Source organism: Notamacropus eugenii, chromosome 2, assembly GCF_028372415.1.
Source record: "Notamacropus eugenii isolate mMacEug1 chromosome 2, mMacEug1.pri_v2, whole genome shotgun sequence".
Taxonomy (NCBI): Eukaryota; Metazoa; Chordata; class Mammalia; order Diprotodontia; family Macropodidae; genus Notamacropus; species Notamacropus eugenii.
In genome coordinates, this window is record NC_092873.1 from 317,845,022 (window position 1) to 317,871,454 (window position 26,433).

General features: G+C 38.0%; 1 protein-coding gene across 3 annotated transcripts in view; it reads left to right on the top strand.

Annotated features, from left to right (window-relative positions):
* SEC14L1 (SEC14 like lipid binding 1) overlaps positions 1–26,433 on the top strand; it is an 87,735-nt gene that overhangs the window by 13,651 nt on the left and 47,651 nt on the right. Inside the window, exon 3 of one of the 3 annotated variants that reach the window (XM_072645127.1) lies at positions 5,068–5,230. The exons of the other annotated variants lie outside the window; for them this stretch is intronic. The gene's annotated coding sequence lies outside the window, so the exon portion shown is untranslated. The remainder of the gene's footprint in view (positions 1–5,067; positions 5,231–26,433) is intronic. 3 annotated transcript variants of the gene reach the window in all.

The window sequence follows — 26,433 nt, forward strand, 5'->3', positions numbered from 1 at the left end:
TTGATAGACGCTCCTTTACTTTCCAGTTCTTTCCTTTGTTTTTTTTCCTCCTTTTAATTCCTCTTTTGTGATCATAAAGTTTGTAACTATTCTCTCCCTAATATTCTCCTTCCTCTTAATAATTTCCCTCCTAACCCCACTTGCTTCCCTATTAAGTATGATATATTTCTATGCAAAACTTTGTGTGTATATATGTATTCTTTGGTTCAGATAAAAGTGAGGTTCATCTCATACCTGTGTGCTCTTCTCTTTCTTTTATGCTTATAGACTTTTCTTGTATACCCCAGTTGTGAAAAATATTAATTTCTAACCCCTTCTTCCACCTCCTTTCTCTACTAGTGTTTTCCTTTTCTTCCCTTCTCTAAACTCACAGATCAGTAACCAGTCTGTTACTCTCTTTTTAAAAAGTCTTACTCTCTCAACACTCTTTTAAAGACATTAAAATTCTTAATAGATAACTGTTTTTCTCCCCCTATTAGAATGTTAGTACTGTGTTATCGCACAGCCCTTTCCAGTTGATAAAATAAGTTTACCTTTTCCATTTTTTTGTCTGCACTCTGGTGTTTGTAATTCAGAGGTCCTACTCAGCTTTGGTCTTTTGGTCAGAAATGCTTTAACATCCTTTATTCTATTAAATATACACATTTTCCTCCCTGTATGAGTATACCCAACTTTGCAGAGTAAATTCTTGGTTGGAAGCCTATATCTTTTCCCTTTTTAGTATACTTTATTCTAAGATATTCTCTCATTTTTATTAGAAACTGCCAGGTGTTACGTGATCTTGACTGTGCTTCCTTAATACTTGAGCTTCTGATTTCTGAATACTTGCTGTATTTTTTTCCTGTGATGTGGAAACTCTGGATTTTGGCTATGACATTCTTGGAACTTAACTTTTGGTGTTTCATTTCAGGAGGTGATCTATCGATTCTTTTCACCTTCACTTTGTCTTCAGGTTCTAAAAAATCTGGGCAGATTCTATTTATGATATCTTGCATTATAGTGTCCAAGTTTTGTTTTTGTTTTTGTTGAGGAATCTGATTATTCCTAAATTATTTCTCTTTTATCAGTTTTCTACCACTTTTTTACCTTTTTTGGTAGACATTTTATATTTTAATCTATTTTTTCCATTTTTAAAATTTTGTTGTAGTAATCCTTGCTAACTCATAGAATTATTGATTTATGTTTCAATTATTCTAATTTTTAAGGAGTCTGTTACTTAGTTATGGTTAATCACTTTCCTAAGCTATTTGTTTTCCTTCTAATTCTTTTTTCCAGAGCTTACATTACATTTTTATTCCTTTATTTATTCTAGGTATTTAAGGAGTCCTTGTGGAAAATCTTGTTTGTTTTTTTCTTGGAGTCTGCTTGTAGTTTTTATGAATTTATTTTTTCCTTTTAGACTGGATTTTCAGACATCTTTGGGTATATTTTAATTCTTTATAGTGGTCTCTATCTTCTTGGCTTTTTTCATCTCTTCAGGCTTTCTGAATTAGAGCTTTGTGTTAGGATCAGGCTCTGCCCCTATGGAGTAGATAGGAAATTCTTGTTCTTCTGTTACAGTTAGCCAGTTAATCAAAAAAAAAAAAAACAAAACCAAAAAACCCAACTAGCTGCAATACTGTGATACCCTTGAATATTTCTCCACCCACTTGAAATCTTAAGGCGTGGTTGAGGGAGGACCTCAAGAGCACCACTGAGGCTCTGGGAATCCGGGTTATTATATTAACTGAAGGAAACTTTTAAATTTTTGCTGCACTTCTGCTTTTGAGGCTGACTGACATGGATGGTAGTGCTGGGTTTATCCCTCTCTAAACTAGTGGCTCTTCATAGATCTGTTATAGGAAGGATTTTACCATCAAACTCCTGACCTGATACTCTCTTAGGCCTGGGTTGCCTGGGGTCAGAAGTTAGCTCCAGATTCCCCTTCCCTGACCTGAAAAAAAACCAAAAACAATTAGAGTAGTGGTAGATGCAGGGCCTCCACTTACTCTGCACTTTTCTTGTCTCCTCACCCAGAGTAAAACTCTACAGAGATGTCTTCACCTGCTTATTATGCTAAGCTTGTTCCCTTGACTGGTTTCCTTAGGTAGTATACAGGGACAGTAGGAATCTCATTGATCCATTCATACACATCATTAATTTGATAACAAGGCATTTGGCTACCTTAAGAGTCTTTTTCCCTCCGTTTACCTGCTTCATTGAATTTCTTCACTTTGCCATTCATGAGACTGAATGTCCAAGCAGTTAGGGGTACTAACCTAGGAAACTTACCATGTGTTTTTTGGAGTGTCTGTTGATGGGATTTGTTTGTCATTGTTTGGTCTGGTGTGATTTTTTTTTTTTTTAAGGTTTTTGTTGGAGCAGTTGTTGGGGAACTGAGCTGCCTGCCTCAGGCGCCTATCTTAACTAAGAGGTCTGGGTGAAGATCACATACTTACAATGAAATATGTAAATAGCTATGCAATATACTGTGTGATTAAGTGGAAAAAAGACAATAAATATAGTAGGATCAAGATAGGAAAAGCATTGTGGTTGATAAATACGTAGGATTTCTTGAGCAACGTAGAAAATAGCTTGAAAAGCAATCACCAAACTCAAAAATGTGTTGAACAGTCAGTTTTGAGGCCGTTATTGCTGCTATAATAAACATATATTTAGTAAAAATCATGCAAGTTTAACAAGAGAATACTTCTGTGTTTAAAGCATTAGATAAATCTCCTAGTACTGTGTGAATAATATTTAGATTTATTCAGGCCATAATAGGAGTTGAGTGATTAGTTTCCTCATGTGAGCATTTTTTTTTCTTTCAGTTGCATTGTATTCAGTTGGTGAATTAGCAGTACTGAGCCTGATGAAGGACTACCTCAGACCAGAATACTTTTCCAGAATATATTTTGTTATTCATTTTTTCTCCCTTTAATGTTCAAAAGTAGTGAAAGTAATTTTGATCGTTGTAATGTTGATTGTTGTTGCTGTTGCCAGATGTTTAACCATAGTACACTTAGCTATTTAATGATTAAATGAAAAAATGTATTAGGTGGTTATTGTGTCGTAGGCACTGTGCTAAGTGTAGGGTATGCTGTTGTTCAGTCATTTCAGTCATGTCCATCTCTTCATGACTCTATTTAGGATTTTATTGGCAGAACTCCTGGAGTGGTTTGACATTTCCTTCTTCAGCTTATTTTACAGATGAAGAAACTGAGGCAGACAGGGTGAAGTGACTTGTCAGCCCCGGGTCACATAGCTAGTGAGTGTGTTGGAGTAAGTGTCTGAGGGCAGATTTGAATTCAGGTCTGCTGACTGCAGGCCCAGTCCTCTATCCACTGCACCACCTAGCAGCTAGTATATGGTATACAAAAGTATAAATGAGATGATTTCTGTCTATAATAACTGGAGACGATACAAACAGAAGAGTGGTAGCAAAGAAAAGATATTTTGGTCTGAGAAGTCAAAGGGATGGTAAGTTTAACAATGAGGTGGTCAGTTGACATGACCCCTCCTTGTATTGATTTGATTAAAGTTCCCAGAGCAGATAGTAGGAATCAAGGAGTCCCATCATTCCAGTGGCCATTCAAAAAAGCAAGTGAAAGACCATAGTCTTCTGTGAGGCTTGCTGGGTACAGTGAGATTTCACTAATATAGTCCAGTCCCAAGTTGTAAACTCTAAAGCTGTTCTGGGCCATAGTTTCTGTAGGAATAAAGCAGGAATATCTGGACAGAACAGAAAATAGCATGAGCTATATTGATTCAGTTCAGTTTTACTTAAGTAAATCAAAGTCTGCAAACTATTAGAGTTGATTTTGACTAAGATATTAGTTTCTTGCTTTTTTCCACTGCCAATGTCTTCCCTTGAAGAGAAGCAAGGGGGAACTTACAGGTTTAATTAATCTCATGGCTCTATAATAAGATAATTAAAATGTTTTGCTCACTAAAACACTTCATGAGATCCATGCCTTAGTTCATCCCGTCCTGAGGGAAAGAATAATTACTTATTTTAGTGAATAGACATTTCAAATGGGCATACTTTTTCAAAGTGTTAAATATAGGTTCTGAATGAATTAAAAAAAAATTATTTGGCTTATTTAAACATTTGTATTAGAAATGGCTTATCATTCATGAGTAGCAAAACTGGTACATGTTGACATAGTAGTGTTAACATAAATCCACTTAGACTGTTGGAATAGTACAGATCTGTTATTTCATTTATGTAGGCAACTACCAATGAGGAAACTCCTACCCATGCAGATTAGTAACAGTTCTTCAGTTTATAGCTTTATAGAGTTACCTAGGGCATTAAGATTAAGTGGCTTACCTAGGGTCATATAACCAGTATATGTCAAAGGTGGGCCAACTGTTCTGCAACTTTTAGCCTTAAAAGTTGAGACAGGCTTACTTAGGGTTACACAACCACTATATGTCAGTGGTGAGACTTGAGCCTAGATTTTCCTAAGACTGGTTTGCAACAAATTACCTCTGCTTTTGGTAACCACTTTCAAAAAGACCATTCTGAAAGTAATATTAGCTTATGAACTGATTCTTTTACAGAGGATGAGGGTTCTATAAACTTAATAAGACTGAAAATTAAATCAGCTTATACCTTAATACTTGATGACTGAGATGCAAAGTTGAACTTAGAGAAGCAGATGGTTTTAGCAGAAAAAATGTTATAGTTTAGATATATTGAGTTTGTGATACCCAAAGGAAATATGAGTGGAAGCAATTGTGGATGCCAGACTAGAGCTTAGGAGAGCAATGAATCAAGTATAGGAGAATGTATTAAAAGCTTACTATGTGCCAGGCACTGTACTAAATTCTGGGGATACAAAGAAAGACAAAAAGTTTCCATCCTTGAGGATCTCACAGTCAGACAATATAAAATGACTAGGTAAGTACAAGATACATTTAGCATAAATTGGGGGTAATCTCAGAGGTAAGGTTATCTGGTATAGCATTGAAAGCTTTAAATGTCAGCAACAATAATAACAGTGGTTTAAAGTTTGCAATGTGCTTTATGTAATCCTGGTTGAAGCTAAAATCACTTTCATTTTTTTTTTTTTCATTTTTTAGCATTAAGAAAGGCTTCTTGCAGAGGTAGGATTTTAGTTGACACTTGAAAGAACAACCCAGGAGATGGAGATGAGAAGGGAGAGCTTTCCAGGTACAGGGGACAGCTAGTGAAAATGCACATTTGGGAGAGTTGGCAGTATCTTGTTCAAGAAACATCAAGGAGGTCAGTGTCATTGGCTCGATTATATAGCTTTGGAGGGAAGGGGGGAGTAAGGTATAAGAAGACTGGAAAGATAGGAAGGATCCAGGTTAGGAGGGGCTTTAAAAACCAAACAGGATTTTATATTTTATTGTGGAAGTAGTTGGGAGCCACTGGAGTTTTGTCGAATGTAGGCAAGGGCTAGTCAGACTTATGTTTTAGGGAAGATCACTTTGTAACTGAGTGGAGGAGGATGGTGTAGCACCAATGACATACCCATAGCAGCCGCCATGGATATGTAGGCATATTTCCAGGGTAAATTCACAAAATATAAACTCTCTTCCCCAGAGATGAAACCAAAATAATTATTCAGATACCAGAAAGCCAATTTCATCGTGGTAACAAAGATGTTTGTATATTACCAAGAGGGAGGATCACCATCCTCAAACCTGCCATTCTCAAGCCTTCCTTCCCTCAGGCCTCCCCACAAACAAGCTCCCTTAGGCAAAATGCTCTTCTTTCACCCAGACTAGCTGCTCGGCCTGCTGCCTCTCAGCTCCACCTCACTGTCTTCTCAGCTGTACCCTTCATGCTCTATGCTTTGGGCAAGCTCCTCCCATAATCAGCTCCATGTGATTTAGGTTGTGGGCTGGGCCAAAGCTCAAAGCAGGTCACATGGGCCTATTAAAGAGCAGGGAAAATCTTCAGATTCTCTTAATATTACAGATGGACTGGCCTGGGGAGAAGCTTTGAGGTAGGGAGACCCAATATGAAATAATTTCCATAGTCCACGCCAGATGAGAATTGAATATATAGATTTGTGCATAGAAATGATAGTTGAATCTGTGGAAATTGGTGAGATCACTGAGAGAGAAAAAGAGCAAGTTCAGGACAGAGTCCTGGGGGTGTACCTATATATAAAGGATGAGACATGGAGGATGAGTCTGCACAGAATCTTGAGAAGTATTGGTTAATGAGGAAGCACATCAGGAGAGTGCATTGTTACAAGAACTCAGGCAGGAGAGAATATTTAGAAAGAGAGGATATCAGTCTCAACAGAAAGATCAAGAAAAATGAAGACTTGTATTTATATGAATATATTCTCTTTATATGAACATTAGTTTTAGGAACAAAGAGGACATTTGGAGAGAGAATTTTGATTTAAATGATGGGGGATAAAAACCAGATTTACAAGATGATGTAAGGGAATGAGAGGTGAGAAAGTGGAGGCAATGAGTATGGGCAGCTTTTTAGTTGAGAGACAGAAAAGTAGATCTCTGGAGGAGTTGAAAGCAGTCATCACCTAGTGTTTGATTCAGCCCAAGAAGTTACTGGGGGGAAAGACTCTCTTTTTCCTTTAAGAACTACTGGGAAAACTGGAAAAAGATTGGTAGAAATTACATTTAAATACCTTAAATGACATGCTACAATAGGCTCTGTAATGCTGGGCTTGGAGTCAGAAAAACCTGAATTCATTTTCTGCTTTAGACACTTACTACCTGGGTTATCTTTTGTTATTTAAAATAACATTTAAATATAGCATGTAAATGTTAGCTTAACATTTCTTAACCTTAGCTTCCTCTTCTTTAAAATGGGGAAACTGATTTAATTTCAACCAGGATTTTGTAAAGCACATTGCAAATTTTAAGGCATGGTTATTATTGTTATTGACAATTAAAAGTTTCAGTGCTATACTATATAACCTTAGGAGATAAGTATTCAGAGGATATGAACAAGTAATTTTCTTTTAAAGTAATTCAGAATATAAGTTAACATTTGAAAACATGCTCAGATCATCAATAGGAAGAGAAAAGCAAATTATAACTACTCCAAAGTTTTGCCTCAAACTATGCAAATTGGCAAAGATGATCAAAAATAGTAAGAATCAATATTGGAGGGGCTGTGGAAAGATAGGCACTCTAATATACCATAATTTAGAAGCTGTGGATTGATCTAACTGGTTCTCCATATCAGTTTTGAATAATATGAGAAAAATTACTATACTATATATAATCTTTGATCCAGTAATCCCAGTATTGTTCATATCCTCATACCCGAGGAAAGTAAAAGACAGATAAAGATCCAGTATATACCAAAATATTCAAAGCAGTATTCTTTGTGCTAGCAAAGAAGTAGAAACAGAGTGGGTACCTGTCAACTAGCAAATGGCTGAAAAAATTAGGTTATATGATAGGTATGTAGCACTTTAAGACTTTGCAAAGTGCTTCACATACGTTATTTCATTTGATCCTCTCAACAACCCTAGAAAGTACATGCTATTATTAGCCCCATTTCACAGATGAGGAAACTGAGGTAGTGAAGAGGTAAACTGACTTGCTCCAGGTCAATGAGCTAGTAAATGTCTGAGGCAGGATTTGAACTCATGTCTTTCCTACTGTTCAATCTAACACTATCCACTGTACCATTTAGCTGCCCCATAAATATGAATATATTGCAATATTATTCAGTAAGAAATGATGACTGAAGAATTTAGAGAAAAGTGGGAAGATGTCTATGAATTTATACAGAGTGAAAATGACTCCAACAATATAAATGAAAAGTAGCTAAAAAGAAGCTGAAATCTGAGTAACTGAAAAACCAATGATGGTTACAGAGAACAGAAAATAAAACCTCCTTCCTCATGGCAGATATATGGGGGATTTCCAGGGTCCAGTACTGTGTACACTTTCAGGTGTGGTCACTGTATAGGGTATTATTACTTAATTTGTTTTTCTGTGTTAAACAAGGTACAGGGTTCAGTCCAGTAGAGGACTTGTCTTAATATCACAATCATTTTTGAAAAATAAAAATTAAAGGAAAATAAAGTGTATAAAATGAGACAGTTCAAAATTGCCTATTTTAAATGAGTTGATGATGAGAAATGGGAAATGGACTAAAGAGCTAATACAGTTGCCATTTCCTAAAGGAGTTTAATGCATGTTAATCAGTTACTGCAATAAGGAGATTAAAAAAGCCTAGAAAACACTTTTGCCGGGAATTACTTGATGTCATTGGTGGAGAGGAAGGGAGTAGCCCATAACAGAACTGATTTAGAATATAATCTCTCATGATAAATCTTGGGGGAGAGGATGGTGGAAGATAACGAGTAGCATCATCTCTTAAAACAGGGAGAGGCAGTAGAGAGAATAACCAAGTTTACAGAAAACCTTACTGAGAGAATTAAACTAAAATATTTTCAAGGGCATTTAAAGGGTGAAAATGAAAGAATAATAAATACTGAAAGTATAAAAGATCTTTTGAAGTTTTCTTCAATTCTTCAATAACAGTGGAACCTCCATATTTAGATTACTATCTTAGTATCAGAATTATTAGAGTTCTTCCAGGGTAGTGCATTAGGAAATAGAAATGATATTAAAAATAACAAAAGAAGAGAATAGTTAGGCACAAATACAGATATCCAAAATATATGTATACATAGATACACACATACACAAAAGGAAGTTCATACTAGAGGCAACAAAATTTTTAGGGCATCTAGGGATAGTCTCTTAGTGTCTAAAAGAGAGGAGTAAACAAATGCATGGAAGTATGCAAGTGACTTATAACTGCTGGCCCATATACCTACCTTTCTGTCTTTATAAATCTTTAAGAAAATAATCTACACATATGTGAAGGTCATTCTTGTTGAAGGTATGAGATGGATCCAGTAGATAGGGGAGGCTTTCACAAACTGTTATTATCTACAGGGCAAACCACATTTTTACACTCAAACACATTAATCAGAAGTTACAAAGTACAAGCCCATTGTTGTCTTTTAAAAAATTTCGTTAGATTCTGTAGAACAAAACTGTTTTCCTTAAAGTTTTCTTATGACAACTTAATTGCCATTGCATATGTCAAAATCATATTAAAGTCCTCAGAGGATTTAACAACAGAACTTTGACACTGACATCCACAAAGTAGTAAAATAGAGATGTATGCTTGCCACAGGTGCTTGTGTACTGTCATGGAGAATATACATTATAGAGTCTAAATTAAAAGATTCCATTTGTGGATGACATGGTGGTTATTGCATTAGGCCATGGAACATTGCAGAGCATCCTAAAGTAAATTAAAATGCTTAATCATTCAATAAAGTTTTTGTCCTATATATATCCTCAGTGGAGATGAAGAATGCTGATAGTGCAGAATATATAATTTTATGGTCAGTCTGTTAGTACGTAGACCAGATCTGTCATTACATGTATATTGCACAGATGTTTCAGAAGGATAGTGAACTTAGCCCATAAATGAATGGGAAAGGAAGGACTGACAACACTGTTTTTGGAAAATGGTGCATCCTTTTAGTGACTCCAAATTCTTCCTGAAACATTGGTTCATTTTTTTAATATTACTAGTCTTCTGGTGATACACTATGACTGTGAATGGTGGAATGGTAGTCTTTTAATTTATTTATTTTTAGATTTTGACATCCATTTCCACAAAATTTTGAGTTCCAATTTTTCTCCCCATCTCTTCCCTACCCCACCCCATAATACCTTGCATTCTGATTACCCCTTCCCTCAATGTACCCTCCCTTCTATCATACCCCATCTTCTCTCTTTTCTTGTAGGGCAAGATAAATTTCTATACCCCATTACCTGTATTTCTTATTTCCCAGTTATATGCAATAATAATTCTCAACATTTGTTTCTAATACTTTGAATTCCAACTTCTCTCCCTCCCTCCCTCCATACCCATCCCCACTGAGAAGGCAAGCAATTCAATACAGGCTGTATATGTGTCATTTTGCAAAAGACTTCCATAATAGTCATGTTGTGTAAGACTAACTATATTGCCCTCTATCCTACCCTGTCCCCCCCCTTTTTTTTCTGTTCTCTCATTTGACCTTGTCCCTTCCCAAAAGTGTTTACTTCTAGTTACTCCCTTATCCCATTTGCCTTCCCTTCTGTCATCCCCCTCACCCCACTTGTCCCCTTCTCCCTAACTCTCCTGTAGTGTAAGATGGATCTTCATACCAAATTTAGTGAGCATGTTATTCCCTCCTTAAGCCATATGTGAAGAGAGTAAGCTTCACTTTTTCCCTCTTACCTCCTTCCTTTTCTCCTCCATTGAACAAGATTTTTCTTATCTCTTTTATGAGTGATAGCCTGCCCCATTCCATTTCTCCCTTTCTCTCCCAGTATTTTCCTCTCTCACCCCTTAATTTCATTTTATTAATGGATATCATCTCTTCTGATTCAACTCAACATGTACTCTCTGTGTGTGTGTGTGTGTGTGTGTGTGTGTGTGTGTAATCCCTCCACCTACCCAAATACTGAGAAAATCTCAAGAGTTATAAATATTATCTTTCCATGTACAAATATAGTTTAACTTTAGTAAGTCCTTTATACTTTCTCTTTCCTGTTTACCTTTTCATGCTTCTCTTGATTCTTGTATTTGAAAGTCAGATTTTCTATTCATTTCTGATCTTTTCATCATGAATGCTTGAAAATCCTCTATATCACTGAATGACCATTTATTTCCTTTAAGTATTATACTGAATTTTGCTGGGTAGGTGATTCTTGGTTTTAATCCCAGTTTCTTTGACTTCTGGAATATCCTATTCCAAGCCCTTTGATCCCTTGATCCCTTAATGTAGAAGCTGCCAAATCCTGTGTTACCCTGATTGTATTTCCACAGTACTCAAATTGTTTCTTTCAGGCTGCTTGCAATATTTTCTCCTTGACTTGGGAACTCTGAAATTGGCCACCATATTCCTACAAGTTTTTCTTTCGGGTCTTTTCCAGGAGGTGATTGGTGGATTCTTTCAATATTTATTTTTCCCTCTGATTCTAGAATATCGGGGCAATTTTCCTTGATAATTTCATGAAAGGTAATGTCTAGGCTCTTTTTTTGATCATGGCTTTCAGATAGTCCCATAATTTTTAAATTGTCTCTCCTGGATCTATTTTCCAGGTCAGTTGTTTTTCCAATGAGATGTTTCACATTATCTTCTATTTTTTCAATCTTTTGGTTTTGTTTTCTAATTTCTTGGTTTATCTCATAGTCATTAGCTTCCCTGAACTCCACTCTTTCTTTTAAAGAACTATTTTGTTCAGTAGCTTTTGAACCTTCTCCTCCATTTGGCTGATTCTGCTTTTTAAAGCCTCCTCATCCTCTGGCTTTTTGGACCTCATTTTCCAATTGAGTTAGCCTATTTTTAAAGGTGTTATTTTCCTCAGCATTTTTTTGATTCTTCTTTAGCCAGCTGCTGACTCGCTTTTCTAGCTCTTCTATGGCCTGGGCTCATTTCATATTCATTTTGGAGGTACTAGAGGCAGAAGCCTTGACTTCTTCTGACAATATGCCTTGTTTTTCCTCATCTGAAAGGATAGAAGGAGACACCTGTGCACCAAGAAAGTAATCTTCTATGGTCATATTTTTTTTCCCTTTTTTGGGCATTTTCCCAGCCAGTTATTTGACTTCTGAATCCTTTGTCAAGAGGAGGGTCCTAATACTTCTCCTCCCCTCAGTACTGTGCTCAAGGCTGAGATTCAGATCAGCTGCTCAATTCCCCCAGAGGCTTTAAGTTGAGCTGCCTGGACAATGAGCTGCCCAGGATGCTTCTGGGGCCACCGTAGTTGCCTGCTGCTGCTGCTGCTGCCACTGCCACCTCTGCCACCACCTGCGGCCAGTGCTGGTTCCCTTCTCACCCAGCTGGGAAAGCCCTCCCACACTGACCTTTGGAGCTTTCTTTGTCACTTGTGGGTTGAGGGATCTGGGACCCTTCGTGCTGGGAATTCTGTCCCGAAGATCTGTTCAGATCCTGTTCCTCCCCATGCTGCATGGCCAGGGCTGGGCTCAGCTCCACTCAGCGTCCCATTTCCTGTCAGCATTTCAGGCAGCATTCCAGGTTACCTTTGGCTGGAAACCTCTTTCACTGTGTTGTTCTGTGGCTTCTACTGCTCTGGAATTTGTTGAGAGTCATTTTTTATAGGTATTTTGTGGGCTGTGGGGGAAGGGCTAGAGTATATATGTCTTTCTGCTCTTCCATCTTGGCACCACCCCTGCCTGGAATGGTAGTCTTTAAAGAATTAAAGGAGGGTGGAGCCAAGATGGCGGAGTAGAAAGACGCACATACACATAGCTCCAAACCCACAACCTATAGAACATCTACAAAAAAGTAACTCACGGCGAGTTCTGCACCCAGAGTTCTGCACCCAGAGGCCACAGGGCATTGGAGCGAGGGAGATTTCTCTTCCGGAGAGACCAGCAAACCTCTCGCGGGGGGGTCCTTCGCGCCGCGGACTGGGCGCTGGGACTGGGAGCTGAGTGTAGCCCTGCTGCAGCCGCGGCACCAAGAGGAGGGGATCTGGGTGGGCTTCGGGGGACGGAGTCTCCAGCAGCCGCGCGGGTCCCTCCACCCACAGGTGACGGGGGTCGGTGAGAGGGTCTCTTTGGCAGGTCGAGAGGGGAGTGGGGTGCCCCCGTGACTCGGGCCCCCTCGGGGGGGCAGAAGCTGAGAGGCAGCTGCAGACCAGGGCTCCCCAAGCAGGCAGGAGCCTGGATCCATTGTTGAAGGTCTCTGCATAAACCCCCTGAGGGAACTGAGCCTGTGAGGTGGCCCTGCCCCGACCTGAGCACCTGAACTTAATCTCACACTGAATAGCAGCCCTGCCCCCGCCAAAAGCCCTGAGGCTGAAAGCAGCATTTGAATCTCAGACCCCAAGTGCTGGCTGGGAGGATCTGGAGGCGAAGTGGGTGTGAAGAGAACATTCAGAAGTCAAATCACTGGCTGGGAAAATGCCCAGAAAAGGGAAAAGAAATAAGACCATAGAAGGTTACTTTCTTGGTGAACAGGCATTTCCTCCCTTCCTTTCTGATGAGGAAGAACAATGCTTACCATCAGGCAAAGACACAGGAGTCAAGGCCTCTATATCCCAGCCCACTCAATGGGCTCAGGCCATAGAAGGGCTCATAGAAAATCAAGTTAGAGAGGTGGAAGAAAAGCTGGGAAGAGAAATGAGAGACATGCAGTCAAAGCATGAACAGCAGATCAGCTCCCTGCTAAAGGAGACCCAAAAAAATGCTGAAGAAAATAACACCTTGAAAAATAGGCTAACTCATTTGGCAAAAGAGGCTCAAGAAGCCAATGAGGAGAAGAATGCTTTCAAAAGCAGAATTAGCCAGATGGAAAAGGAGATTCAATAGCTCACTGAAGAAAATAATTCTTTCAAAATTAGAATGGAACAGATGGAGGCTAATGACTTTATGAGAAAGCAAGAAATCACAAAACAAAACCAAAAGAATGAAAAAATGGAAGATAATGTGAAATATCTCATTGGAAAAACAACTGACCTGGAGAATAGATCCAGGAGAGACAATTTAAAATTTATGGGCCTACCTGAAAGCCAGGATCAAAAAAAGAGCCTAGACATCATCTTTCATGAAATCATCAAGGAAAACTGCCCTGAGATTCTAGAACCAGAGGGCAAAATAAGTATTCAAGGAATCCACAGATCACAGCCTGAAAGAGATCCAAAAAGAGAAACTCCTAGGAACATTGTGGCCAAATTCCAGAGTTCCCAGGTCAAGGAGAAAATATTGCAAGCAGCTAGAAAGAAACAATTCAAGTATTGTGGAAATACAATCAGGATAACACAAGATCTAGCAGCTTCTACATTAAGGGATCGAAGGACATGGAATAGGATATTCCAGAAGTCAAAGGAACTAGGACTAAAACCAAGAATCACCTACCCAGCAAAACTGACTATAATACTTCAGGGGAAAATTGGTCTTTCAATGAAATAGAGGATTTTCAAGCATTCTTAATGAAAAGACCAGAGCTGAAAAGAAAATTTGACTTTCAAACACAAGAATGAAGAGAAGCATGAAAAAGTAAATAACAAAGAGAAGTCATAAGGGACTTTACAAAAGTTGAACTGTTTACATTCCTACATGGAAAGACAATATTTGTAACTCTTGAAACTATTCAGCATCTGGGTACAGGGTGGGATAACACACACACACACACACATGCACACGCACACGCACACACACATAGAGACAGAGTGCACAGAGTGAACTGAAGAGGAGGGGATCATATCTTAAAAAAAAAATGAAATTAAGCAGTGAGAGAGAAATATATTGGGAGGAGAAAGGGAGAAATGGAATGGGGCAAATTATCTCTCATAAAAGAGGCAAGCAAAAGACTTTTTAGTGAAGGGAAAAAGAGGGGAGGTGAGAGAAAAACATGAAGTTTACTCCCATCACATTCCACTAAAGGAAAGAATAAAATGCACACTCATTTTGGTATGAAAACCTATCTTACAATACAGAAAAGTGGGGGATAAGCAGGGTGGGGGGGATGATGGAAGGGAGGGCACGGGGAGGAGGGAGCAATTTGAGGTCAACACTCATGGGGAGGGTCAGGATCAAAAGAGAGAACAGAAGTAATGGGGGACAGGATAGGATGGAGGGAAATATAATTAGTTCTTACACAACACTACTATTATGGAAGTCATTTGCAAAACTACACAGATCTGGCCTATATTGAATTGCTTGCCTTCCAAAGGGAAGGGGTGGGGAGGGCAGATTGGCAGACAGGGGCAATTAGAACGCTCAGTGTTTTGGGGTGGGGGGAGGGGACAAAAGGGGAGAAAATATGGAACCAAAAATTTTGTGAAAATGAATGTTAAAATAAATAAATTAATAATAATTAAAAAAAAAGAATTAAAGTTGCATTCCATCCCATGGACAGTGTAGAAGCCCATGGTGGGAATAAGTTGCAAAATACTACCAATGAAGAATGGCACCAGAGAAGCATGACAGAAAATATTATCAAGGAAATGTATGACTGAAAAAGGAGGTAGACCAGTTCTGTATTGAGAGTGGATGGATAACCAACAGATAGCTGATATTCTCAATATGTGATAAGAAGAGGTCTAGAGAAAGACCTCCAACACTTGGAAGAGAGCCCTTAGGATTTTTAAGTCTCACAGGCTGAGAAAATGAGTGGTTTGTGGTCTTCGCTATCAGAGCCAATATCCACATTGATAATGAGATATTTTTATTGTTTTTTTTTTAACCTCACAACTACCTTGTAAAATAGGGAACCCATTGTACAGGTGAGAAAACTAAGGCTGAGGGGGTTAAATGACTTGCTGATGGTACTGCCATTATTACCTTCATTACAATCCCATTGTTTTATCCACTATTTAATGCTATCTTTCAGTAGATGAGATCTCTATTTCTATCTTAGTCTCTCTCTGTCTCTTTCTCTCTCTCTCTCTCTCTCTCTCTCTCACACACACACACACACACACACACACACACACACACAGACACATACACACACCCACACCCTCACCATCACCACCACCACCACCACCACCACCACCACCACCACCACCACTATCACCACCACCGTGACATTAATTTTATTACCATCATGGCCAGTAAAATTTTTGACATGTCTGTTTCTTTAAACACCTTCCAAAGATTTCTTAGTAATTGTCTTTGGGAAGTATAAAAATTATATTTGATTTTTAAACTAAATTAGTGTTAAGTTTATAATGAAAACCTAGATGTATTAATGGAATGATTTTAAAAAGTTTTAAACTATTCCACATGTCACTATGTTAAGTGACATGGGGCAGTAGGAAAAGGATTGGATTTGGAAGGAGCACTAGATTTGAAGTCAGAGGACCTGTTTTAAATCCTGCCTCTACTATTTACTACTTGCATGACCCTCTTTCATATCTTTGGGTCTCAGTTTTCTCATCTATGAAATGAAGAGGTTGGACTAGATGACTTTTTAAGGTCACTTTCAGCTCTAAATCTATTAAAATCTCTGCTAACAAAGAGAATGCTTTCTAAAAATAAACTTTCTTGATAGAAATTTATTACCAGAGTTAGAAAATACATAGGAAACATAAGATTCATTGTATCAAAACAGGGGATAGTAGGTTATAATATAAAAATATTATTAAATATTAACCAGATAACCTTGTGAGCTTTAGCTAGGCATGGATAAATAAAATACCCAGAGATATTTTTTTTTTTGTAATGTTCTTGACAGGGCAGAGATTCTTTAAGGTTTATAAACTTTGTAAAAATTGTTTTTATAACATTTCAGCATAACTAGTTCCCTTTGTAATCTTATTTATTTTATTTTATGCATTGATATTCTGAGGAAGGATCCATTGGGCTTCACCAGATTGTTAAAGGTTATGACCCCTTGATTTAGAGACAGCATTGCCATTGAGTCATAGCCAACATTACTTTCCATAGTATGTGAAGATTATTTTAAATATAACAGGACTTACTAGATATCAGAGTATCCCTTAATTAAGATGCCACACTGTACAGTTCTACTACCAATAGTTTAACAGTGGTAGTTAGAACAAGACAATGCCAAAGGGATAAGTAGATGTGTGTTCATTTGTCGTATCAAAACAGATTATTATTATATAATTTGCAACCAATTTGCTTCATGAATACTCCAAGACATATTCTTAAACTTTAGAGTGGAGTACAAAATTATAATTATCAGTCTGTATATTGTTCTATGCCCAGCAATTGGGTAGATTTAGTTAAAATGAATTTAATTACTAATTGGCATAATTCAATTTAAAAATTCCATACATTCTTGCCATCATTTAATGTATATTTTTCACAACTTCATTTTGAAATTCCATTAATTCAGCAAGCGAATGCAAAGTATGGATTTGTGGAAGACACAGAAATTAAAGACACAGTTTTTACCCTCAAGGAGCTTATCACATGGTAGTAAGATATCATTCCATACTGTCTTTTGTTACAATTATGTTGTACCTTAAGAGCAATACCAACAAAATGCTAGAATTCTGAAAAGGAGAACAGCTATGAAATACAAGAAATCTAATCAACATATGACCAATTTTTTTCCCTAACTATTCAAATGGAAAGAACCAGGGAAAACTAAAGCAAAGCAAGACAATACACCAATATAATTAATGGATATTGTTTCAAAGAATTTAAATACAATCTTGGCAAAAACACTGTAGTAATTTGTCAGAAGAAGTATAGATGTTTTAAACTAAAGATTGAGGGAAGACATTCCAGAGAAGAGAGGATTTGCCTAGGCCATAAATGCTGAGAGAGAGAGAGAGAGATCTCTGAATTCAAGAAATCAGAGGGCAGGTTAGAGGAGGAGTTAATATTTGAACTAGTCTTTAGCTGATGAATAGGATTTGGATGTAATGTCAACAACAGCACAAAGGCAGCAGCAATAGTTAAACCCTTTGGGAGACTTGAGTAGATGAGTTTGTCTGCAGTGGAATATTAGAAAAATCAATACATTTCATTTGAGTTAGATCCTACAGAGCCTTGAATGCTGGATTAAGGCATTTGGAATGGTGTTTAGGAGAGCTCCACTTTGAAGTGCTGGTAAAAGTTATGGGAGTGGATGATATTGTTAAAGTAAATATTAATGCAGAACTGTAACCAGAGGTTGTTATCCAGTCTTTTGTCTCATGGAAAGAACTATGCTTATCACCTGGTTAGAACACTTAGCTAAAATGAAAAGCTTACCAAATTGCATACTTCTAAGGCCTGCCAGTTCCCCTTTGCCCTCCCACCAGTGGATCTCTCATAATAACATATCGATATACAGCTATTTTATCTACAAATATTTGAAGACCCTAGATTAAGAACTTCTAATCTACGCCTACAAGCCATTGGTGTGCCTTAGTATATAGATGTTGTGCATATTATAATTATTTTGGTGGGTACTTCTCTATCATTCTCTCTTGGATTTTATTTTTTTAATATAGTTTATTTATTTTCGGTTTTCAACATTCACTTCCACAAGATTTTGAATTCCAAATTTTTTTCCCCATCTCTCCCCTCCCTCCACCCCAGGACAGTGTGCACCCCTACCACCCCTTCCCCCAATCTGCTCCCCTTCTCCTTCTCCCATCCTCCTCCCCTCTATTTCCTGTGGGTCAAAATAGATTTCTATATCCCATTGCTCATACATCTTATTTCCCAGTTGCATGCAAAAACAATTTTTATCATTCATTTTTAAAGCTTTGAGTTCACATTCTCTCCCTTTCTCCGTCCCCACCCCCCATTATTGAGAAAGCAAGCAATTTGATATAGGTCATACATGTGTAGCCATGCAAAACACTTCCATAACAGGTTGCAAAAGACTAACCACATAATATATACATACACACATATCTATGCATACATACACGCATATATATACACTCATACATACACACATATACCTACACATGTATGATATATACATACACACATAGATACATGCATATCCCTCTACCTACCCTAATACTGAGAAAGGTCTCATGGGTTACAAATACCATCATTCCATGTAGGAATGTAAACAGTTCAGCTTTATGGCTTCTCTTTCCTGTTTACCTTTTCATGTTTTTCTTGATTCTTGTATTTGAGAGTCAAATTTTCTATTCAGCTCTGATCTTTTCAACAAGAATGCTTGGGAGTCCTCTATTTTTTTCTCTCATTTTTTCTCCTCTCATTTTTCCTCCATTTTTTTCCCCTCAAGTATTATACTCCATTTTGCTTGGTAGGTGATTCTTGGATTTGATCCTAGCTTATTTGACCTCTGGAACATCATATTTCAAGCCCTTCAATCCCTTAGTGTAGAACCTGCTAAATTCTTTGTTATTCTGTTTCCCCAATGCTTGAATTGTTTCTTTCTGGCTGCTTTGTAGTATTTTCTCCTTGACCTGGGAACTCTGAATTTTGGCTACAATACTTTTAGGAGTTTTCCTTTTGGGTTCTCTTTCAGGAAGTGATTGGTGGATTCTTTTCAGTTCTGTTTTACCCCCTGGTTCTAGAATATCAGGACAATTTTCCTTGATAATTTCTTGAAAGATGATGTCTAGGCTCTTTTTTTGATCATGGTTTTCAGGTAGACCAATAATTTTTAAACCATCACTCCTGGATCTATTTTCCAGATCAGTTGTTTTTTCAGTGAGATATTTCACATTAGCTCCTATTTTATCATTCTTCTTGGTTTTGTTTTATAATTTCTTGGTTTATCTCATAGTCATTAGCTTCCATTTGCTCCATTCTAATTTTGAAACAGTTATTTTCTTCAGTGAGTTTTTGGACTTCCTTTTCCATTTGGCCAATTCTACTTTTTAAGGCATTGTTGTCTTCTTTGGCTTTTCAAACTTCTTTTGCCATTTGGGTTAGTCTATTTTTAAAGATGTTATTTTCTTCAGCATTTTTTGGGGTCTCCTTTAACAAGCTGTTGACAAACTTTTCATGATTTTTCTTGCATCACTCTCATTTCTCTTCCCAATTTTTCCTCTATTTCTCTTACTTGATTTTCAAAATCTTTTTAAAACTCTTCTGTGGCCCAAGACCATTCATTTTTTTCTTGGTGGCTTTGGATGTAGGAGCCTTGACCTTACTGGCTTCCTCCAGTTGTATACTTTGATCTTCCTTGTTGTTGTAAGAAAATACCTTTTCACCAAGAAAGTAACCTTCTATAGTCTTCCTTTTCTCCCCCCTTTTGGCCATTTTCCCAGCCAGTTACTTGACTCTTGAGCTCTTTGTTAAGTGGAGGATGTACTGCCCTAAATTTCAGGGGTTTTGTGCAGGTGTTTTCAAAGATATCTCTAGGTACCTGTAAATTCTCAGTTCCTCCAAAGTGGTATGGTCAAAAGAGAGGTGTCTACTCCTCTCCTGGTCTACACTCTGGACTGTGAGAAATCACATGCAGTCTTTTCTGTCCTGGAACTTCGAGTAGGATTCCCTCTCCACAGCTGCTACCAGTTCTTCCACACCAGTGCTCCTTCTAGTCCCAGGACAGCCACCTTGGACTGGGACCCAGATCATTTGCTAGATTCCTGTACTGTCTGTAGGCCAAGAACTCCAGAAGCAGCCACTGCTGCAGCTCTGGGATTGGGGCTGGCCCACATGCCTCTCTCATCCAGATAAGAGAGCTTTCCCACTCACCTTTGAAGCTGTCTTTGGTGTTTGTGAGTTGAGAGGTTTGGAAACTGCTACAGCTGCCAGTGATTCAGCGCTCTGAGGCCTACTCTAGTCTTATCTGTGCCAGTGCAGCCCACGCTAGGCTATGCTCCGCTTTGATCCCAGTGCGATAGACCCTTCCTGTTGGCTTTCCAGATTGTCTTGGAAATCTGTTTCACTCTGTCACTGCTCTAGAATTTGTTTGAAGTCATTTTTTACAGAAATTTTGAGGGATTTGGGGAGATAGCTCAGGCATGTCCCTGCTTCTACTCCAGTATGTTGGCTCTGCCCCCTCTCTTGGGTTTTATTGATAAATCAAAATGCTGTTGATTTTTTGTGTCCTTATTTTATATACTGCTTTTTAAATCAAATCTTGTTTCAATTGGTCTCTGCTTATTTACTCAGATTTTGTAAGTAGACCATCATATCCACAAGCAGGAAAAGCTTTGTCTTCTCTTTGCCAATTTTTGTGCCTCTAATTTCTCTTATTTTAATGCTGTTTCTGTCTTTTTAAGCATTGTGTTAATATCAGGGTAAGGGGGAATTAATGTTTACTGTTTATTGGGAAAGATTCCTGCATTTCTCCTTTGTACATAATGCTAGCTTTTGATTATATTTTTGTCACTTTTTGTGCTTTTTAGAATTTTTAAGCATAAATAAGTTTAGTGTTTGTCAAAGGCCTTTTACACATCTATTGATACAGTCTTCCAGTTTTGGATGTTTTTGTTTTCAATATATGGTTATTGTCAAGTCATTTCAGTTGTGTCTTACCCTTCCTGATTCCATTTGGAGTTTTCTTGGCAAAAATACTGGAATAGTTTGCCATTTCCTTCTCCAGCTCATTTTACAGAGATGAGGAACTAAGGCAAACAGGGTTAAGTTTCTTGCCCAGGGTCACACTGCTAATTAGTGTCTAAGGCCAAATTTGAATTCAGGAAAATCAATCTTTCTGATTCCAAGCTCAGTGTCCACATCTACAGCACTACCTAGTTGTCCTTTTAATACAGACAATTGTTAATAGTTTTGCTAATGTTGAACTACTCTTGTAATTTCTGGTATAAATTCAACCTGATCATAGGGATTTTTTAGAATAATTCCTATGCTTTTTTTGCCAGGATTTTATTTAAAATTTTTGAAACAATATTTGGTAACTGGGTGGGAAAATGATCAAAACGGGGGGAGGAAGAGAAGTCTATAGAAGGTTACTTACTTTCTTGGTGAAAAGGTATTTTCTTATGATGAGGAAGATCAGAGCATATAACCAGAGGAAGACAGTCAAGGCTCCCACATCCAAAGTCTCAGACTGTGGTCTCAGGCCATGAAAGAGCTCAAAAAGGATTTTGAAAATCAAGTAAAGAGAAATGGAGGAAAAATTGGGAAGAGAAATGAGAGTGATTCAGGAAAAATCATGAAAAACTTATCAACAGCTTGTTAAAGGAGACCCCAAAAAATGCAGAAGAAAATAACACCTTTAAAAGTAGACTAACCCAAATGGCAAAAGAAGTTCAAAAAGCCAATGAGGAGAAGAATGCCTTAAAAAGTAGAATTGGTCAAATGGAAAAGGAGGTCCAAAAGCTTACTGAAGAAAATAATTGCTTCAAAATTAGAATGAAGTAAATGGAAGCTAATGACTTTATGAGAAATCAAGAAATTATAAAACAAAACCAAAAGAATGATAAAATAGAAGCTAATGTGAATATCTCCCGGGAAAAACAGCTGACCTGGAAAATAGATCCAGAAGAGATAGTTTAAAAATTATTGGTCTATCTTAAAACCATGATCACAAAAAGAACCTAGACATCATCTTTCCAGAATTTATCAAGGAAACTTTGACTTGACTTAAGCAATTTGCCTAGGGACATACATGTAACTAAAATAAGTGATAGAAAGCAAACCAAAACTAACGTCACAAGACTTCTCATCTACTTTCTGCCATTTTTCGTTGTTAAATGATTTAAAATAATAATGTAACAGTTATTTGTAATCACCTTTCCTCTGTCTGGTAAGGGAGTGGTCTTGACTCCCTTAGTTTAGCCTCTGATAAGCACAGGCATACCTCAGATATGAAGCAATTAGTGGATACATCATCTTTGTGAGTTGAAATCTGGCCTCATACACTTACTAGCTATGTGACTGGGCAAATCACTTAACCAAACATTCCTCAGTTCCTCATCTGTAAAAAGCTGGAGAAGGAAATGGCAAACCACTTCATTATCTCCAAATGAGGTCACAAATAGCAACAACCTCAGAGATATTGCAGATTTGTTTCCATACCACCAGGATAAAGCATGTCACACAAATTTTTTGGTTTCCCAGTGTATATAAAAGTTGTGTTTGTACTATATTTTGCAGTCTATTAAGTGTACAATAATATTAAGACTAAAAAAATGTACATACTTTCATCAAAAAAATATTTTATTGCTTTAAAAAAAAGCCTAACCATCATCTGAGCCTTCAGCCAGTCTTAATCTTTTTGCTTGTGGAGGGTCTTGCTGCTGACCAATCGGGGGGTGGTTGTTGAAGGTTGAGGGTGGCTGTGGCAGTTTATTAAAATAATATTGAAGTTTGCTGCATTGAATGGCTCTTCCTTTTACTGGAACATTTAGAGATCATTGTAGGACTATTAATTGGCCTGTTTTCAATATTGTTGTGTCACAAGGAATAGGGAGACTTGAGAAGAGGGAGAGAGACCAGAGTTGGAGCAGTCAGAACACATATAACTTTATTAAGTTCCCATCCTATATGGGCCTGGCTTGTGGCACCCCTAAACAATGCCAATAGTAGCATCAAAGATCACTAGCCACTGATCACCATAGCAGATATAACAACAATGAAAAAATTTGAAATATTGTGTGAACTACCAAAATGCGGCACAGAGACAACAATGTGAGCACATGCTGTTGGAAAAAATGCCACAAATCTTTAATTTGTACAAAACAAAATACAGTATCTGCAGAGTGCAACAAAATGAGGTATGCCAGTATACTTAAAGATCTTGGTGGAACTGTGCTTTGAGATTTGAACTGGTTGAAATTATACAGCCTTGTGAGCTGGCTGGTAGGGCAGCATTTACTGAAGTGGCAGCAGTTAGGAGTAACAATAGAAGTATGGGGCCACAGCTATTTATCTCTAGCACTGGAGTAGAAGGGACAGGTGGTTAGGAACTAGACACTGCTATGTCTATGGGGACTGTGAGTTGGCCTTAGCCTCCTGTTTTATGACAAGGAAAGCTGATACTGCTGGGAGGTTAGTATCTCTGAGAACTGTGCAGAAATTCTTCAAAGGTTTCTCTCTCTCCAGTCCCTTTTCCCTTTCTACTAGCTTGTTTTAGAGTATCTTTTATGATTTGTTCTTTTGTTATCTTAATTATTTTATTTTTCTTATCTTTACATAAGACATTGGGTTCAGCCCTGTCTATACATGACTATTATGTATTTTCTGGTTCTGATTCAGAGGTTCAAACTGAAAGACGAGTTCTTGTGGTTACATCTATGCAAAAGGAAACTAGGAAGATTAGGAATGAAATATCAGTCTTTGGCCAATAGTGAGAGGAGAAAAATTCTTCTCTAATCTAGGAACAAACAAACTGGATGATTTGGTAAACCAGTTAACAGGTTCTCCAACCAAATCATGAAGATCTTATAGAAGCTTACCTAGTAAATCTCTAATGTGATTTGTACTGCTATTCCCTCTTCCTACCATTTACCTGGCACTCACACCAACCTCCTTCCCCCATTCTGTTATTCATGGTTTAACAGTATTCCTAAGACCTAGAGGAATATAGCTATCAATCATTTCCTCCAAAACCCTAGTAGCTTCTGGGAAATTTAAAGAAAGTAAGTAGAAGGGATTAAGACTCTTGATAATTTTTAAAGTCCCTTTAAGCTTGAAAATCATCAAAACACAATATTTATGGAAAATCTTTATTCAGAGTGTCCCATAAGTGTTAGTACAGTTCAGAGCTAAGCTAATAGAACATAAAAGTACACCAAGACTTATGGAGGATGATGCAATTTATATAAGTAACTGGGGCATTCCTGTGAATTATATTCATAAGTTCATTGATCATATGTAGATCTGCTACTGTGTTGCTCACCAACCAATTTTCCGGTGTATTTTCATGGGAACTTTTGAAGGGAAATGCATTATACAGGATCCAGATTTTAAAAGAACCCTTTAATTCAGTTGAACAAATTAATAGAAAGAAAAAAATTCTGCCCCTAAGGAGCTATTGAGGGGAAAACAACAGGTACACAAAAACTTAAATGCAAAATATATTCAAAGTAATGACAGTAATTTCTAGGGGTAGAAATTGAGGAGGATTATAAATTCCCAACAGGCTTCTGGTGAAAGCTCATTTTCTATGGAAGCTAGTGATTGATCCTAAAAGGTAAGTTAAGGATTCAGTACCTTCCATGTACAAGAGAATATATTAGATAATAGGGATATAAAGATAAAATAGGTTCCTGTCCTCAAGTAGCTTTCATTACTAAAGTAATTCAAGGAGCAGAAGATAGTTGTACAGTTGAATAAAATGTAACCTAGAACATTAATTATATAAGTATAGAGTGCTACGAGAGTAGATGAAAGATAATGGAATCTTAATAAAGCTACCCCCAGCTCCAATATTCTAACTTCATTATAGACCCCACTGAACAGCAGGCCTACTGCCCCTACCCAGCCACTCACCCCACCCCCACTCAATATCCTAACTTCTTCATCTGTCCCTGTAGCACCAATGCAATATTCACAGCACCCAAGGTAGCCATGAATATCACGGAGCAATTTAGAATCATGAAATACTTTCCACATGAAAGGCAGAACCAAAACATTTATTCAGACCCAAATCCATCACAGCCACAAAAATCTATACACAATAACAATGCAGAGGACAACACCATCCCCAAGCCTTCCCTCTGCTAAGCTCCCACAGACCAGGTCCATGAAATTCATCCCAAGCAGGCTCTCTTAAACAAAATCACAAACAATTGCAAAATCACTCATGGTACCCAGGAGCCTGCATACTTCCTAGCTGTTACTTCTCTTAAGATTAACTTCCTCTCAACTCTGCTCTAGCTTGGCCTCTTCCTGCTCTACCCATTCAGCAAACTCCTTCCACCACAGATTCCATGTGACTTAATGGGCCTGTTAATGAATAGGAAAGGTTTTCCACTTCAACTTACCGTTACAGTGCCTCACTGGAACAACAGATGTGTCCATGAACTCATATTTCTCAGCATGTGTGTCCATGTTGGGATTTCAGCCACTGCCTCTAGCTAACCTCTGCTCCCAGACATATTCCTCATTTTTCCCCAAAACAACAGGTGTGTCCATGCACCCAACCACAACCATATCCTTCTAGTCTCAGACAGGACCACAGAAAACAGCACCACTAGGATGCCCAAGCAGGATGTGGATCCCTAAACAATAGGAGGGACTTTCCCTAAGTAGGCACCTGTACAGTAGTAATAAAGAACTGACCTAGATGAACTTATGATGTAGAGAAGCTTATTATAATATCATTATCATACATATATACCCCCTATGGATTTTTCTGTATGCATTGTGGGTTCTACAATGTGCAGTTCTACTGTGCCTGGGACCTCTCCCCTATTACCTAATCCCTTAACAAACTCCTCCTGCCTTTTTAATATTCATAATTTCTGTCATGTAATTGCATCTTCACCTATAAAAATCCTTCTTTCCCTGAAGTTACTGGTTCCTCTTGGAACTTTGCCAGCTTCATGGGAGGCCTCATTCTTAATAAATGCCTGTACTTTAGAGGTGGTCTGACTCTGAATTCTTTGAGATGGTTCTACTACAACAACAGTTTTTGGCATCCCTGGGTGGGCAGAGTTCAAACTGCAACCAAAAAGAGGTCATTTCAGCTGGGAGCTACATAAAAGAGGTGATATTGAACTAGGGGCCTGAAGAATTGGTAGGATTTTAACTGGTAAAAATGGTGTGGGGGGGGGTGGAGCCAAGATGGCGGAGTAACAGCACAGACTTTCTAGAGCACTCATCCCAAACCCAGCTAAATACCTGTAAAAAATGGCTCTAAACAAATTCTGGAGCTGCAGAACCCACAGAATGTTGGAGTGAAGCAAATCTCCAACCCAAGACAGCCTGGAAGGTCACCGGGGAATGTCTGTCACGCCACTCTGGGAGTAGAGCACAGTCCATTATGGGCCACGAATGCACAGAGGGGACCTGAGCAGGCCTTAGGGAGACTGAATCTCTCACACCTGTTGTGGTTTCCAGATTTCATGACCCCA